The sequence below is a fragment of the Labeo rohita genome, unplaced genomic scaffold, assembly GCF_022985175.1.
Source record: "Labeo rohita strain BAU-BD-2019 unplaced genomic scaffold, IGBB_LRoh.1.0 scaffold_160, whole genome shotgun sequence".
In the NCBI taxonomy this organism is placed as follows: domain Eukaryota; kingdom Metazoa; phylum Chordata; class Actinopteri; order Cypriniformes; family Cyprinidae; genus Labeo; species Labeo rohita.
In genome coordinates, this window is record NW_026127780.1 from 101,451 (window position 1) to 116,659 (window position 15,209).

General features: G+C 36.3%; 1 long non-coding RNA gene across 1 annotated transcript in view; it reads left to right on the forward strand.

The window, feature by feature from the left end:
• LOC127158611 (uncharacterized) overlaps positions 1-11,251 on the forward strand; it is a 40,593-nt gene extending 29,342 nt beyond the window's left edge. The window contains exon 3 of the long non-coding RNA XR_007826204.1: positions 10,947-11,251. This is a non-coding gene — a long non-coding RNA (uncharacterized LOC127158611). The remainder of the gene's footprint in view (positions 1-10,946) is intronic.
• The last annotated feature ends 3,958 nt before the right edge of the window (positions 11,252-15,209 follow it).

Here is a 15,209-nt window from a genome sequence, read left to right on the forward strand (position 1 = left end):
AATCATCTGCTGACAGCTTGGTCCCCCCCATCTGCGCCCCTGAACACTACTGTGTTGCTCGGAGACTCGCAACAATTCTGCTATGGCTTCAAAGGTAATATGTTCTCTGCAAAATGAAGCAAAAGCACATAATATTGTGTTTAAAATATAACACAACTTCTTATTTCCCGAACTGTTGTATAAAAACACATTTAAGCTTGTGATAGATTTCAGAAAGTTCAGTTGCAAAACCAGCTAAAAGCCATCTCGGTCACACACACCTGTCTCACATAGTATAAAATGCATATATTTTTATCATATTAACAAACAAGACATGCACAGGATTACAAAGTACATTTATTCTGACAAACACAACATGAAAAAAAAAAATATTGACAGCAAAAACAATGTTTCTTGTTTGAGTGTTTCCAAATCTTATTGTTACATATAAAGAAAAATCAGTGCACAGTGATTTTACAGTGATAATGTTTGTTTCACATTGCAAGGGTGAGCACAGCATGAGATGTGCTTCATTGAAACTGCAGCATAAAATATGATTTTGCAAGACATGTCACTCACACTTCTGCCAAAAAACATGCACTGCTGACACACCACTGACGCTTCAGGCACAAGAGGCCTTAACAGTATTTTGTACCAGAAAGAAGCAGTGCAAGTTGTACAGATTTGTCTGAAAATTAAGCATGTAGCGTTAGTTCTGGCAGGTCACGTGAGTCAAGCTCGCATCAGCTGACTCTCAGCTGATCACATCTACCTATAGGAATACGACTCCTATCATGACATTCCTATATAAGCTCTATTAAGTATTATTCGTCAGCTTGTCGCTTGCTCAGGAGCAAAACACCCTTCTCCATCCCCAGCTCCTCCTTTTGCCACTGTCAGGACTTAGCTTCTGATATTCCTCATTGAATCAGACTCCTTTTATCCGAATAATGTCTTACACTTAAACATCATTAAGTACATTAATGATATCTGCTTATTCTGTTCTGTTACCCTTGGGGGTTATTGTTGCAGCTCTCCCTGCTCAGTCATGGCATGCTGCACAGATGGGCAGGGAGTTTTTGCCCAGAACAGAACCATCCCGCCAAACCAACTGTATGCTAACTGTCTATCATTTTGACGACAGTGGTCCTGACAGAAGTTTAATTTAAACTGCAATAAAGTCAGAAGATGAGAGAAAGTGAATCTAATAAAACCTTCAGTTTGCCACTGTTCCTTCTACACACAAGTTTCCTACACCCAATGAGGCCTTGCGTCAAAAGTGGAAGCTTCTTCCGGTTCGAAGTAAATAAATGGGTTGTGACACTCATTCATTCAACAGTTGACAGTAGTCACAGGCAAATGAAGCCTTGTGAAGCACTTTGAGAAAAGTTTAAGGAAAAGTTTCAAAGCTTCGAGTGTGTCGAAAAACAGCACGATCTGGTGGTTAGTAAAAAAAAATAAAGCTGCCTTACAGTAGCGCCCCTTGGCAACAGGTGGATAGCGAAGCTTAAGGTCTTTTTCTCCACTTAAATATGAAATAGGCTATTGCAGACAAAAACAACAGAATAAAAACACAGATTAGCAATATTTGCCACCCTTCTAATTGTGTTTGTGGTCCATGGTTTTCTTGTCCTGTTGATTCTGGGGGAAAAAACAACAACATTACAGCACTATGAAAATTCATACTGTATACAGAAACATTCAGGCAGAATTCAGGCTGTTTTTAATTTGGCTAAAAATGTATTATTTTTTACCCACCTTTGATGATCAGTTGTACAGTCTCCTGTTCATCTGAGGGTGTGATATAGCAGTTGAACTGTCCTGCATCAGCGTGAGTGAGATGGATGAGTTTAATGGAGAAGTTTCCTCTCTTATACTCGTCAGGGAAAGTTTGCACTCTGTTCTTATACCGTGGGTCCTGTGATTTTAAAGAATCTGTACCTTCATTTAAATCATAAATAATCCGACTGTCTTTGTCTCTCCAAAACACAAACATTTCTTTAAGTTCAAGTTTACTTTCAGCTGAAGAACATGGCAGGACAACAGAACCACCAATAACAGCCTCTACTGTGACCTGCAGACACACTGAAATCACACAAACTTTAACTGTAAACACAGAATCTGACATTCACACATGTGAAATGAATTTACCTTTCAAATGTAGTTCAGAAGCTCACCTTTGTTTATCTGCACTGCAAACACAATGATAAAACAGTATCTGCAGGAAAACAAAAAACAAGTTTTTTAAATGTCCTTAATCTTAGCTAGTACATTGGCAACAGGCTTGTTTCAGATGCGCAGAAATGATCACCAGTGATCACGCAGATTAGAAAAGCTCTCTCTGTGATGTCAATACTATCGCAAGATCAGGGTAGATACAGTTTGTTCACTAGTTGCTCAAACTAAAAGTATGATGGGAAGTCAATCACTGCCATTAAAACTTAGAATTTCATGGTTTTGGTCTTGGTGGTTAATTTGCCTTATCTACATTTCAAAAGATAAATTGTGTGTCACAGTAAATACAGGTATGTGCCAAAAAACTAGAATATCGAGGGAAAGTCCATTTATTTCAATAATTTGTTTCAAAAAGTGAAACTTGTATGTTATATTAGTTCACTACACACCAAGTGAAATATTGTCTCAGTCTGGCATAGTAGGCTTGTGCAGAAGACCATCATTGACACCCTCCATAAGGAGGAAAAGTCTCAAAAGGCAATTGCAAAAGAAGCTGGATGCTCACAGAGCGTAGTATCGAAGTATATTAACAGAGTGTGAAAAAGTGAAAAATGTGGCCGGAAAAGGTGCACAAGTGACAGGGATGACCGTAGCCTTGAGAGGATTGTCAAGCAAGGGCGGTTCAGAAATCTGGTGGAGCTTCATAAGGAGTGGACTGAGGCTGGTGTCAGTGCATCAAGAACCACCACATACAGACGTCTGCATGACATGGGCTACAGCTGTAGAATTCCATGCGTCAAGCCACTCCTGAACCAAAAATAATGTCATAAGCGTCTGTGCTGGGCTAAGGAGAAAAAGTACTGGTCTGTTGCCCAGTGGTCCCGAGTCCTGTTTTCAGATGAAAGTAAATTTTGCATTTCATTTGGAAATCAAGGTCCCAGAGTCTGAAGGAAGACCGGAGAGGCACAAAAGTCAAGCTGCTTAAAGTCCAGTGTGACGTTTCCACAGTCAGTGATGGTTTGGGGAGCCATGTCATCTGCTGGTGTGGGTCCATTGTCTTTTATCAAGTCCACAGTCAACGCAGCTGTCTACCAGGAAATTTTAGCGCACTTTATGCTTCCTGCTGCCGACAAGCTTTTTGGAGATGATGATTTTATTTTTCAGCAGGATTTGGCACCTGCCTACAAAGCCAAAACTACCAGTACCTGGTTTAATAGCCATGGAATAACTGTGCTTGATTGGCTGGCAAACTTGCCTGACTTAAACCCCATTGAAAATCTATGGGGTATTGTCAAAAGGAAGATGAGGGAACAGAGACCCCGAAATGCAGACGAGCTGAAGGCCAATATCAAAGCAACTTGGGCTACCATAACACCTCAACTGTGTCAAAGGCTGATCGACTCCATGCCACGCCACCTTGATGCTGTAATTAGTGCAAAAGAAGACCCAAGAAAGTACTGAGGACATAATACAGTACATTAACACACTTTTCAGAAAGCCAACATGTGTTTAAGATCCTTTTTTTACTGGTCACATGAAATATTCTAATTTTGTGAAATACTGGATTTGTTTTTTTTGTTTGTTTTTTTTGTCTTTAATCCATAATCATAAATTGAAACAAATAAAGGCTTGAAATATTCACTTTGTGTGTAGTGAACTAATATAACATACAAGTTGCACTATTTGAAACAAATTATTGAAATAAATGGACTTCGATATTCAATTTTTTTTGGCACATACCTGTACACTTCTACTTAAAGATATGAAACAAAGTTAAATTGTAATTCTTCTATTCTAATTTCTATCTAATATTTATAAAATAAACATTAAATGAGATTAAATAGGTTGTAAATGTGCAAAATGCACAAATAAATTAACAGATGCTTCTATTTATTTCGACACAAAGGCAATACATCATGCTCATGGCTAAAACAGATATATGTGATAACCTGCAACTCGCTAAAGGTTAATTAATCAAACCACGATTAATGCATTAATGACCTTGAAAGAGTTTGTTTGTTTGTTTGTTTATGCTAGTTTAGGTGAGGAACAAAACAAACCAGGCCAGATACAAGCAGGCAAACTTTCATTTTGCACATATCGTGGTAGACCAGTAATACATGGGATGTGTGGCTCGTCTCGACTATAATGAAGAATAATGAAAAAAATTATAAACATACCTGATAATCATGTTGCCTCGATTTAATTAATTTAGCGTGTACTTAATTTGCGAAATAGGCTTACTACGATTTTACGGAAAACTGAAAGCATCTAACTCTAACCCTTTTACCATTTCCGGGTGGAAGATGTCGTAGTACGGAGCCCCGGGAGGGACTTGTGATGAAAAAAAATCAGAGTGAAAAAAAAATTCAGATTGGGAGGAAAAATGTTTTCAAATATTTTTGCGTTCTTTTGCAAAACTTTTGCGTTCCCTCGCAAAACCAAGGAGGACCAAAATCAGTACACACCTTATTAATAAATCATACAGACAAACAGAATAGCCCAGTATATAAACATAACCAGAAACAGAAAATGCTAAATTGCATGTTAAGCGTTTTTCTCCCACAAAGAAAACGTGGCTTAATGAAGACGGTGATAAAAAAAAAAAAAGACCAAACATGCTATAGAAATTATTACAAATATATTCTGTGTACATGCAACCCAGCTAACAAAATAACGTAATTGTTACATAACTGCAACGTAATCTGGTGACCAAAGTTTCGTCGTAGCGATGTAACACGTCGCGGCAATCGGAAAAGTGAAATTCCCAGATACATCAGTTAAGGCTAGAAGGAATACAGCTCTAGCTACTGGGCATGCGTGCATCAATCTAACTCTATTTTAGTCACATTGTACAACAATAAAACTGTTTTTGGACACAATCCAATAGGTAGAACAATTCATTCGCCACAACGTAACTATAGACTCATTTGAGATAAGCAAAATCTGCGTAGAACCAATCACCGGTGATCACCGGGAGATGAAAAAATGAAAAAAATGTGTCCGAGTTACGTCCGCCTTGCTTTGATGTCATGCTGACGTGTGCCAAAAATCTCGCGAGGCGTCTGTGTCAGATTGAGCAGTCGGGCGCAGTAGCTTTCTTCTTCTTATATCTTTCCGTCATTACTGCCCTCCCCATGTACAAAAACATTTTTTCTTAACTCTAGGTTGTATGGAAAAATAGTGTCTACCCTTGATTTCCTTTTCCCATCCTTTCTGCCATTCTTTAATTAATCCCTCTTTAACTCTTTCCCTCAGTTCCACCCTTCCCAAGGAAACATGGCTATCTATTTCTCTTCCTAAACTCTCCTTTGCTATATAATCTGCTGGCTCATTCCCTATCACCCCAGCATGCCCAGGTACCCAACAAAAAGAGATATTGCAAGCAAACCCAACTCAAAAAAGCACACTCAAGATATCATTTACAATACCAGGGCGCACTTTAGATTTTTCTGCTCTTATAGTTTCTAGAGCTGCTGCAGAGTCAGAGCAGATGAGAACTTCTTTCGGTCTGGCTTCTTCAATCCACCAAAAAGCCCATAAAATTGCCATTAATTCAGTAGTAAGAACAGAACTTCCATTCGAAATATGTCGACCAATTTTTAACACTAATGTCTCCACATACACCCCAAATGCAGCTCTCCCAAATACTTTCCTGGTCCAGTCCTAACTTCTTAGCCCACTGATTTACATTAAGAAAAAACTATTATATTTCTTCTTCTAACCAACTCTTGTAGCAGACACCTAGCAGAATACATATAATTACATCCACTGAGGTTTACCCAATACTGTAATCCTAATTTAATACGCCCTAACCATAAGGGCATTTCGCCCATCTCAATAAGCAACACAGGAACTGGGGAAGTTCTAAACGCCCCACAGCAAAGCCTCAAGGCCTTTGTTTGCACCACATCTAACTTATTCAAAACAGTTTTAGAAGCAGACCCATATACAAAGGACCCATAATCAATTATGGACCTGATCATGATAAATTAGCAATAACATCTCTCTATTGGCCCCCCATTCACATCCAGCCAGATCCAGCCCAAGTCATACGTTCTTCAAACCAAACACCTAAAAGTTTAAAAACCTTTACCTTCTCCAATGGAGACCCATACATATACAGCCCTATATCAGGTAATTTTCTTTTTAAACCTAATATCATATATTTTGACTTAGATGCTAAAATTTTAAATCCCGATGTATTACCCCATTCCTCTACCAACACTAACATTTTTTGAATCTGAAATTTATCCTACCTAGCCTGAGAGAAATTATATCCAGGAACTCTCTTCTACTTCACTTCTCAAATCCCTTCCAAATCTACATAAAATTGGGTAATGATGACTGCCCATTGTATATGAATCTAAAACATCCCATTCACCTACTCTAGTTAAATTTGAAGAAGCAATTGATAAGTCTATATGGCTACTAGTATTTCTCACAATTTGATACCTAGTAGGCCTACCATCATTTAACACTACTAACTCATACGTATCTAACAATTCTTCTATTATAACACCATTTTTATCCCTGTGATCACTAGCCCATATTGGATTATGATTGACAGGGGTTGTAATAATTTATCACAGAAACAGGATTGTGACTAGTCCAAATCTCCACAACCAAGCACTCCATCTTAGTATTAATATCAACTTTCCATTTTTAACAAAAGTTGCACATCCCCTACCTGATCTATCAGTCCTATCTAACCTAATACAATCATATCCTGGAATTATAAACCCTAACTGTGGTTTTAACCATGTCTCTTGGATACAAATCAATTCTGGCACTTCTTTAAACTCATCAATAAAACGCTTTTATTCCTGACCATTTCCAATCAAACTCCGGGCATTCCATTTAAGTATATACCACATTAAGATGTTAACGAGGATACAAATCCTCTTCCCCATCAACATCCTCCATACTAGTAACCCTCAACAATTGTGATCTCTCCTTACACTGACTAGCCGTCATGTATTGATGTAACTTGTCTGGCAATTGTTTATTTTAAAGTATCTTTCTGCTGCCTCCACCACTAACCTGATAATATCTGATCGATTAACTGCTTTCTTAGCTCCCACCAACACATCTGAAACAAAAACAAAAAGGACTCCTTATTAAAGAACAACATGTCAGATGGGAGCACAAGAGACAAATTTGGCTCAACACTCTGGCTTCCTAACACCATGTCATTTGTAGATCTTCCATTTCCATGCTGTCTTGCCACTCTTTGAACTGCCTCTGCATACGACACCTTGTTTTGATCCTTCACAAATTGTACACGTTTAGCCTGAACAAAGCATTCACAACCATAGAACCCTTCCATATGATTCCCATCACAATTAGGACACTTTGGGACCTCTGCCTTACAGTTTTGTATTGAGTGATCTCCACCACACTTTGCACACCTTCTTTTCCCCCCGACAAGACCCAGCAACATGTCCAAACCTCTGACAATCATAGCATTGCAACGGTGGCTTAATGTACTCCCTCACATTATATGCCATACTCGTTAGAAACACTTTCTGTGGCAGAACATCATCTTTAAACGTTAAGAGTACTGGTGGATCTCCAGCTCCATCTCTTTGTTTAAATAGCACTACTTCAGTGACTTGGACCCCTTTAACATTTTCTGGGATTTCTTTCTCAGATAAACCTGCAAACACTCCATACTCCACTCCCTCAACTCCCTGTTGAAATTCTCTAGGAACCAAAGCCTCCACCTTGACCACCAACTTCCCCACACCTCTAGCATCATCATACTGTTTCCTGTTTTTGCAACACACTCTCAACATTCCATTGTACAATAACTTGGCCTGAAAATTTTTGCCTATCTGACTTTCCAAAGTGCTAGTAACTTTTAATAGATTCAATGCTCTAAATCCTGCATCCCCCGATCATTACCCTTAACCTTAAACAACACAACAAACTCTTCACTAACCCCAGTTTTCCTAATTTTATTTCCTTCATCTCCTGACATTCCAGGTCTTTCACTCAATGCACCCCTCTTAGAGCATCCCTTTTCCCTAATCATTGTGAATCCCATCTGTCGCAAAAAGTCAGTGACTTCTGTTATAACACAGATTTTTTTTTTTTTTTTTTTTGTGGTAAACTCTCAAAATAGTTCAATCCAAAATTATTGCTTAGTGTAAAATATGCTGAAGATTAGCAGATAGGCTGTCGATTCATTAAATGATAAGCAGCTTCCTCCTCTTCTTCTTCTTCTAGAGTTTATTGGCGGTTGGCAGACCGACTGAAAAGATACATTCCCGCCACCTACTGGAAAGTAGGAGTGTGAAGCACATAATAGTAGCCTATAGAAGCCTAAAACAAGAACTACAAAACAAAACAAAACAAAACAAACAAAAAAAAAAACAAAACAAAAAAAAACAATCCAACTTGTTGGCACCAATTGTGGGCAGTGTGCCAACATACAGTGCCATTGTGCTCTGGGGGACCTGTGTTCGAATCCTGACTCGAGGACCTTTCCTGATCACATTACCCCTTTCTCTCCCACTTTACTTCCTGTCAATTCTGATCTGTCCTGTTGCAATAAAGGCAAAAATAGACCTTAAAAAAAAAAAAAAAAAAAAATCCAACTTAACCCTAAATACTGTTAATCAATCCTGTTTCTTTCAAATAGAATAATAATAAATAACTTAAATAAATTAATAAATTAATTAACTTGAATTAATTTAAATCTTGCTTTCATATCCCTCACACTTAATGAGTACATGTTCTACTGTTTCCGCTTGGTTACATTTTTCACAATTTCCGGTTTCATGCTTCCCTATTCTATGCAGTTCTTGGTTTAACAAACAATGTCCAATAGACATTCTTGATATTAATACATCCTCTTTCCTCTTTCCATTCTTTCCACACAACCTTTTCTTGTATGCAATGCAAATGTCTACCTTTTATTCCACTATCCCATTTCTTCTGCTATTTCTTTTTTTATTTTATTTGCTATTTGCTTTATTTGCTTTTATTTGTATACTTTTTACTTCTGTTTTACTTAATGCCACTTCAACCTCAATTTGTAAATGTTTTAAAGCATGTTTATCCAGAATATCTGCCTCCTCATTTCCTTTCACCCCCATATGTGATGATACCCACAAGAAGTTTACTGTGAGTCCAGATTGTCTTACTCTAAATAAACTCTGCATCACTTCATATCAAAACTTGTCTTGCTATAGATGTTCCACTATATGTATTATATATAGAAAAAAACGATATTTTACTTAAACAAAATTTACTTCATATTTTAAAGACAGTATTTGTGGTGGATAATACGTGCAGTAATTATGCTTACTATTTAAAATATATTATTTTCTAATTTATTTATTAATCTTATTACAATTAGTGTAGGTTAAAATAGAGAAAATGTTTTTAGATTCCAATGCAAAGAGGCAAATTAGATTTTTGGTGACCAAAAATAAATAAATAAATAATAATAATAATTTTGTATGCAATGCCATGGTTTAACCACTAGATGTCTGTATGGCTGTTTAATCAAAGTACTTATATGGTACAGTTCTAGTCCAGTTGCTCAGAAGAGTATTACTGGACTTAATTGCTTACTTATTTTTTTAGGTTCTGCATTTAGACATTATCATATATTTTTTGTTTATCATACTTATCATTCAACGGCTCTGATCTAGTGATGAAGTACCTCCAATTGGCACATTTTCAGCGCAGACTGAAATCTAAGCACCTCTGATTGGCTAATGTTTATTTTCGTGAATCGACATAGCTACGCCGATTCACAGAAGTTCAACAGAAACACATTTTGCAGCTCAATGAACTGTGCATAAAAGCAAGTAATTCCGCTTTCAGTTAATTCATACTTTTCATTCATTTTCACATTTTTATTTTGATCGTGACAGCCATAATACAGTACATTGTTTAATTGTGCAGGGGCATTTTTTGTTCATTTTGGTGGCATTTTTGCCACAAGCCCTTGTTAATTTCTGACCCTGCATGGTGGCTGCTATTACGATTTGTTGATAAGATTTCTAAGGGGAACGAGTCAGTTAAACCCTCTCTGCAGTTCTCCTTTTGGATTTGGCTTTGGACCTAAAGCTCTAGCAGATGCTCGAGCCACTGCTAAGAGCTGAAGAGACTTTACTACTTCTGTGAAGTGAGTAGGGGACTTGTAAGCACTGTCTACTAATGCCATTATTCTTAAAGCCAAGAAGGGTTAAGCCAAAGGCGAATATATCAACACTGTTTACAGCTCACATCATAACCTTGTCAGCAACTATGCGATGTTGCCACTTGTTTTGTCAGCTTCGATATACTGTGATAGTGCTGACCATGCTGCCACCTCACAAAAGTGCAATCAGGGCTGATTTTCCTGCTAGTTCTTCTGCCTGTCCTTTCCTTCCCATGATTATATTCTTGGTCCACAAGGACTAAATGACACGTGTCTTTGTATTTGAGAACCAGTCTGATCACAGTGAGAACAGGCTTTAGTGTCATTATAATCATATAATACAGAAACACTATAAACAATATAATACATACAGTACAAATGCTCTGCTTTTGCATGCCACATACTTGTTGGATGAATAATATGTCAAACTAAAGACAAATATTAACATTATAACAATGAAAAGGAATAGATATGAAACCAATGTGTGCTGAAGAGTTCAGTTTGATTAATGTAACCATAAAGCAAACACAAAATAACCAAATCTGTATGCCCATATTCCAGGAAACCAATATGAATGAAATATAAATGGCAAATTTATGAGGCTGTATTTTTGACCTTTGCTTCTCTCTTTCAGGTCAGAATGAAGACGTCACTGAAATATCTACATTCCTGACACACTGAAAGTGAGGATAACATGTATTGAGATAAAGGAATGTGTAAGGGTTCAGAAAATGTTAAATATGTGACTATAAGAAGTGTGGCAACATGCATGGAGAAATTACAGTATACTGTGAAATGTTTTAGACACTTGCACTGGTTCATGCATGTATTTAATTATTTGTTTATTTTTACAAATTAACCTCTGTTAACCACATCAAATCAGCTGATCACCTTTTTTTAAACAGCGTTTGTTATAGTTTTTCTTATTTTGTGAAAATACTCACATGCACGGTACTGTATATTTACATTAACTAAAAAAGACAGAAGCCAAGAACCTTACTGAATAAATATGAAAAATATCACATCACAGAAGCTGTACTATTTATATGTGTAATGAAAATGATCAGCATATTTGTTCTTATTATATACTTTTATTGTAATGATATTTAATTAATACAAGAATAAATTAACCAAAGTGCTGTGTGAGTTCAGCTCTGTTATTACCCACTAAACACTGTAATGTTGTCCTTTTGCCATATTTGCATCATCGACTTAATTTACATTGTATGTAATCAGTGGAAACAAATGCAAATTGCTACACACAATTGTAGCCGCTTATTTAGAAGGGGAACAGCCTGAACAGAGCTTTAAAAATGATCAGAATGTCATACAGAATGTCTTTACATACACAGGGGCAAATGGGACTTTGCATCTCACTTGTTGCAATGTTAATAACTTCACCATCCTGGTTCCACAGCAACTCTACTCTGATAGTAAATATAAAACATTAAACAATGGCATCAGGTGACACACCTCTGCAAACTAAAAGAGACAAAACTGAATCTATGTATTTATGAACCAGTCTAACCAGACTTCAATAGCATTGTGTCCATATCTGCTTGACCTTGAACAGCATTTCTTTTTACTGCACTTTTGCATTCACTTACCACTTTCTTTTTCACTGCCCCCTAAAGCCTATATGCAAGAACTACATAACATACATAACACTCACTACAAATCTATATTCAAACAACTTGAATATAACCATATCAAGTAAAAAAAAAAAATCAAACTGAAGGCTTCAGTATATTTCAGAAACAGTTTTATGAGAAAAAGCATCAGTAATCCATATGCTACAAAACAAAGTATAATGCTATAAATGCTAAAATGATATAATAGCCTACACATACAGAAGAATATATCAAAAAAGAGCAGTACAGATTTCTGAGGTTCTGCTAATGCAGACACAATAACATTTAGAGCTCAGGGTACACACTTGGTCGATTTAGAGGCTCAAATCTGATGCTATTTTTTTTTTTTTTTTTTTTTTTTTAATTTTGTTCACATTTCATGCAGGAGAATTTGGTTAGGCATGTGTGTATCATATCTTTTGTGTGAATTATTTTTGAGGGCAAAATAAAGTGTGAGATAAGATCTAAGTAGCTAAATTAAACATTTATTATTTTATTTGACAGTTGCTTTAAGATGGACATTTTAAACAAAATATCCAAGTGTGCAAATTAATGTTGTCCAAAATTCATACACCTGCCCAGTAACATAGTTTTAAAGCTTGTTATCCAATTTTTGGATTTCAGACATGTTAAAATGAGCATTATGTAGCTCAGGAAATCCTGCATTCACTCCCTGTTTGCTTGGTCACAGTATAGATAATATTTGGCCACAGAATCTGAATGATTTCTAAAAACCACTTTAGATCTAAATAAACCATTTGATTAAATATTTCAGTAAAACAAAAATTTGTTTACATGTTGTGTAAAAGTCTGATATTAAATATGTGTATATACAAACAATAATAACAGTGTTTATACTGCAATTCTGCTGTTTCTGTTTGAGGTTAAGAAACTGAGATACATACAAGTATAAATGTTCTAGAAAAACTCCAATCTAATCTAAAATGTTGGTGTCATATAAGCTTATTTATTAAAATACAAGATTACATGGGTGAAAAACGGAAACAACTGTTTTTTTTTTTTTTTTTTCGCAAAAATGTTTTCATAACAGTTAACAAAATAAAGTAATATGAAGGAGAAGCATACTGGATGTTCAGAATAATTATTTTATGAGGTATTTCATGCATGAGAACATTCTCAGTTACAAAAAATCCTTTTCTACAAAAGAGTATTTTTCCCTTTTAACAAACAGCAACATTCAAAATTAGAACAGTAAGAAATTACATTTTATTAAAATCCTTTTATTAAAATTATTATTATTATTATTATTATTATGATTATTATTATTTTTAATGCAAGACTTTAAATTTTATGTCTGTACAGAAATGTTCGAAATAATATTTTTTACTGGAGATGTGTGACAGCTAGCCCCAGTTCTCCCCAATGCTCTTGATATTGTAAAACAATTTATTTTTCAGGATAATCCACATCATATCCAAGAACGTTACATAGTCAAACACAGATTCTGTTGTCTTGAAGACTATTTTTATAGAAACGTCCACCACGGCGTACTGAAAGAGTAATAAAGAAAACAATTAGCATTTGAGCTGCAGTTAAATCGAAATTAATCTGAACAAAAGTCTACTGTAGTTTGTTATTTATACAAATAAAAACCTTCGGTATTCCTCAATAATTATCAAAAATAATAGTAATGAATTTTAGTAAGATTTTAAATGATTTCACATATTTACCTTATTGTACTTGTCAGTTTAGCATCTTGAGGCTGATATGCAGCTTCTGTGTGCAGATCAATATTATAAATGTGTTTTCTTAACCGTTCTGCTTTTTCAACAGCAAAAACTAAAATGTCACAGTTTTGAAGAACTGAAATATTGATAACTTATTCATCTGTCGCGATTTAGCTCAAAGGGAAATGTATATAAATAATTACAATTAATTATGATTAATTACAATTATTTATATCAGCTGCCAGTAGTAACTGTAGCCGAATTAATTTTCCATCAACTAATCTGTTCGCCCAGCGAACATTCAGTATAATTTTATATCACTCTAAGAAATGATATTTTCTTGGCCACAGAAAATAACTTTCTTAAAGCACTATTGCATTAGAGCAAGTAGCTCAAATCGGAATCGTAAAGGGACATTAATTTGCAAGGCAGAATCAGAATCAAATATCATGTAATTTGTGCACAATAGTTAATTAAAGGACTAACACATAACACAACACTAACACACATCTAAACAAACAAACATGAAATCACTCATACATGGGGGAATGGTCAGTGAGAAGCAGTTAGAGAGAGGCAAGGAAATGAAGCTATGAAAAGAGTCAGTTAACCACCTGCTGTGAAACCATCAGTGCTGTCTACAGCTTATACTAAACCTCTGTTTTGTTTAGTTAAATGTACGATACTTGCATTGCCTTGGTCGTTGAACAAGTGTCCGAATGCAGTCTCTGGTGGAAGTCTTGATGGTTTGAAGCAGTGGTGGTTTTGGAATTGCAATCATGTTCTTCTAGGTCTGAAGAGTGATAAACTCCAAAGATATTCTGACTTGATGATGACTGGAAGTTTCCTCCCATGTGAAAAGTGAAGAAGAACCAAGATCTGAGAGGGACCCAGCTGAAGTCCTGTGATCTTTGGGGAATGGAAAGACAAGGCCGCAAGGCCTGGCACGTGCTTATGGAAGTCCTGAAGAGTTCTAGCTCATCTTCTTAGGTTCTAAAAGAACCACTGACTGGCTGACACGAGTCATGAAGATGAATTCCAGGGTTGAGTTTAAATGTCTGGCTCTTTGTGGTCGAGAGCCACAGCTCTGAATGTTGGGGCCCGTCGGGCCCGTCGGGCATGTCTTGTGCCGGCCCAGGCTCCCCGTGGGTTCCTCCACACGGGCTGCAATTGGAGGGTTTTGCAGAAGACAGCGAAGCGAAGAGAGGGAGGCAATGAATCGTTTGATGCCTTTAAGCTCTCTGGAGGCTGTGCCTCCAGGAGGTCCACGAACCAATGGTAAATTTCACCTTTGGAGTTTAAAGTTTATGACACTTTGTCCGTGAGCATGGTATTTTGCATATGTAATTCGATTGGGTGTTGATGCGAAAACTACTAAGGTTTCTTAAAACACTAATATGTTGCATAGGTATCAACATCTAATTTACACCATCTTTTAGATCATTAAAATACGAATTCAAAGAAACAAAACATGGCATAGGTGGGTTTTACGACTAGTCATCTATCATAACGCATGCATAAAACAGTAGAAAGACAAATACAAATACAACAGACAAAATTAAAATACAATGCAGTAAT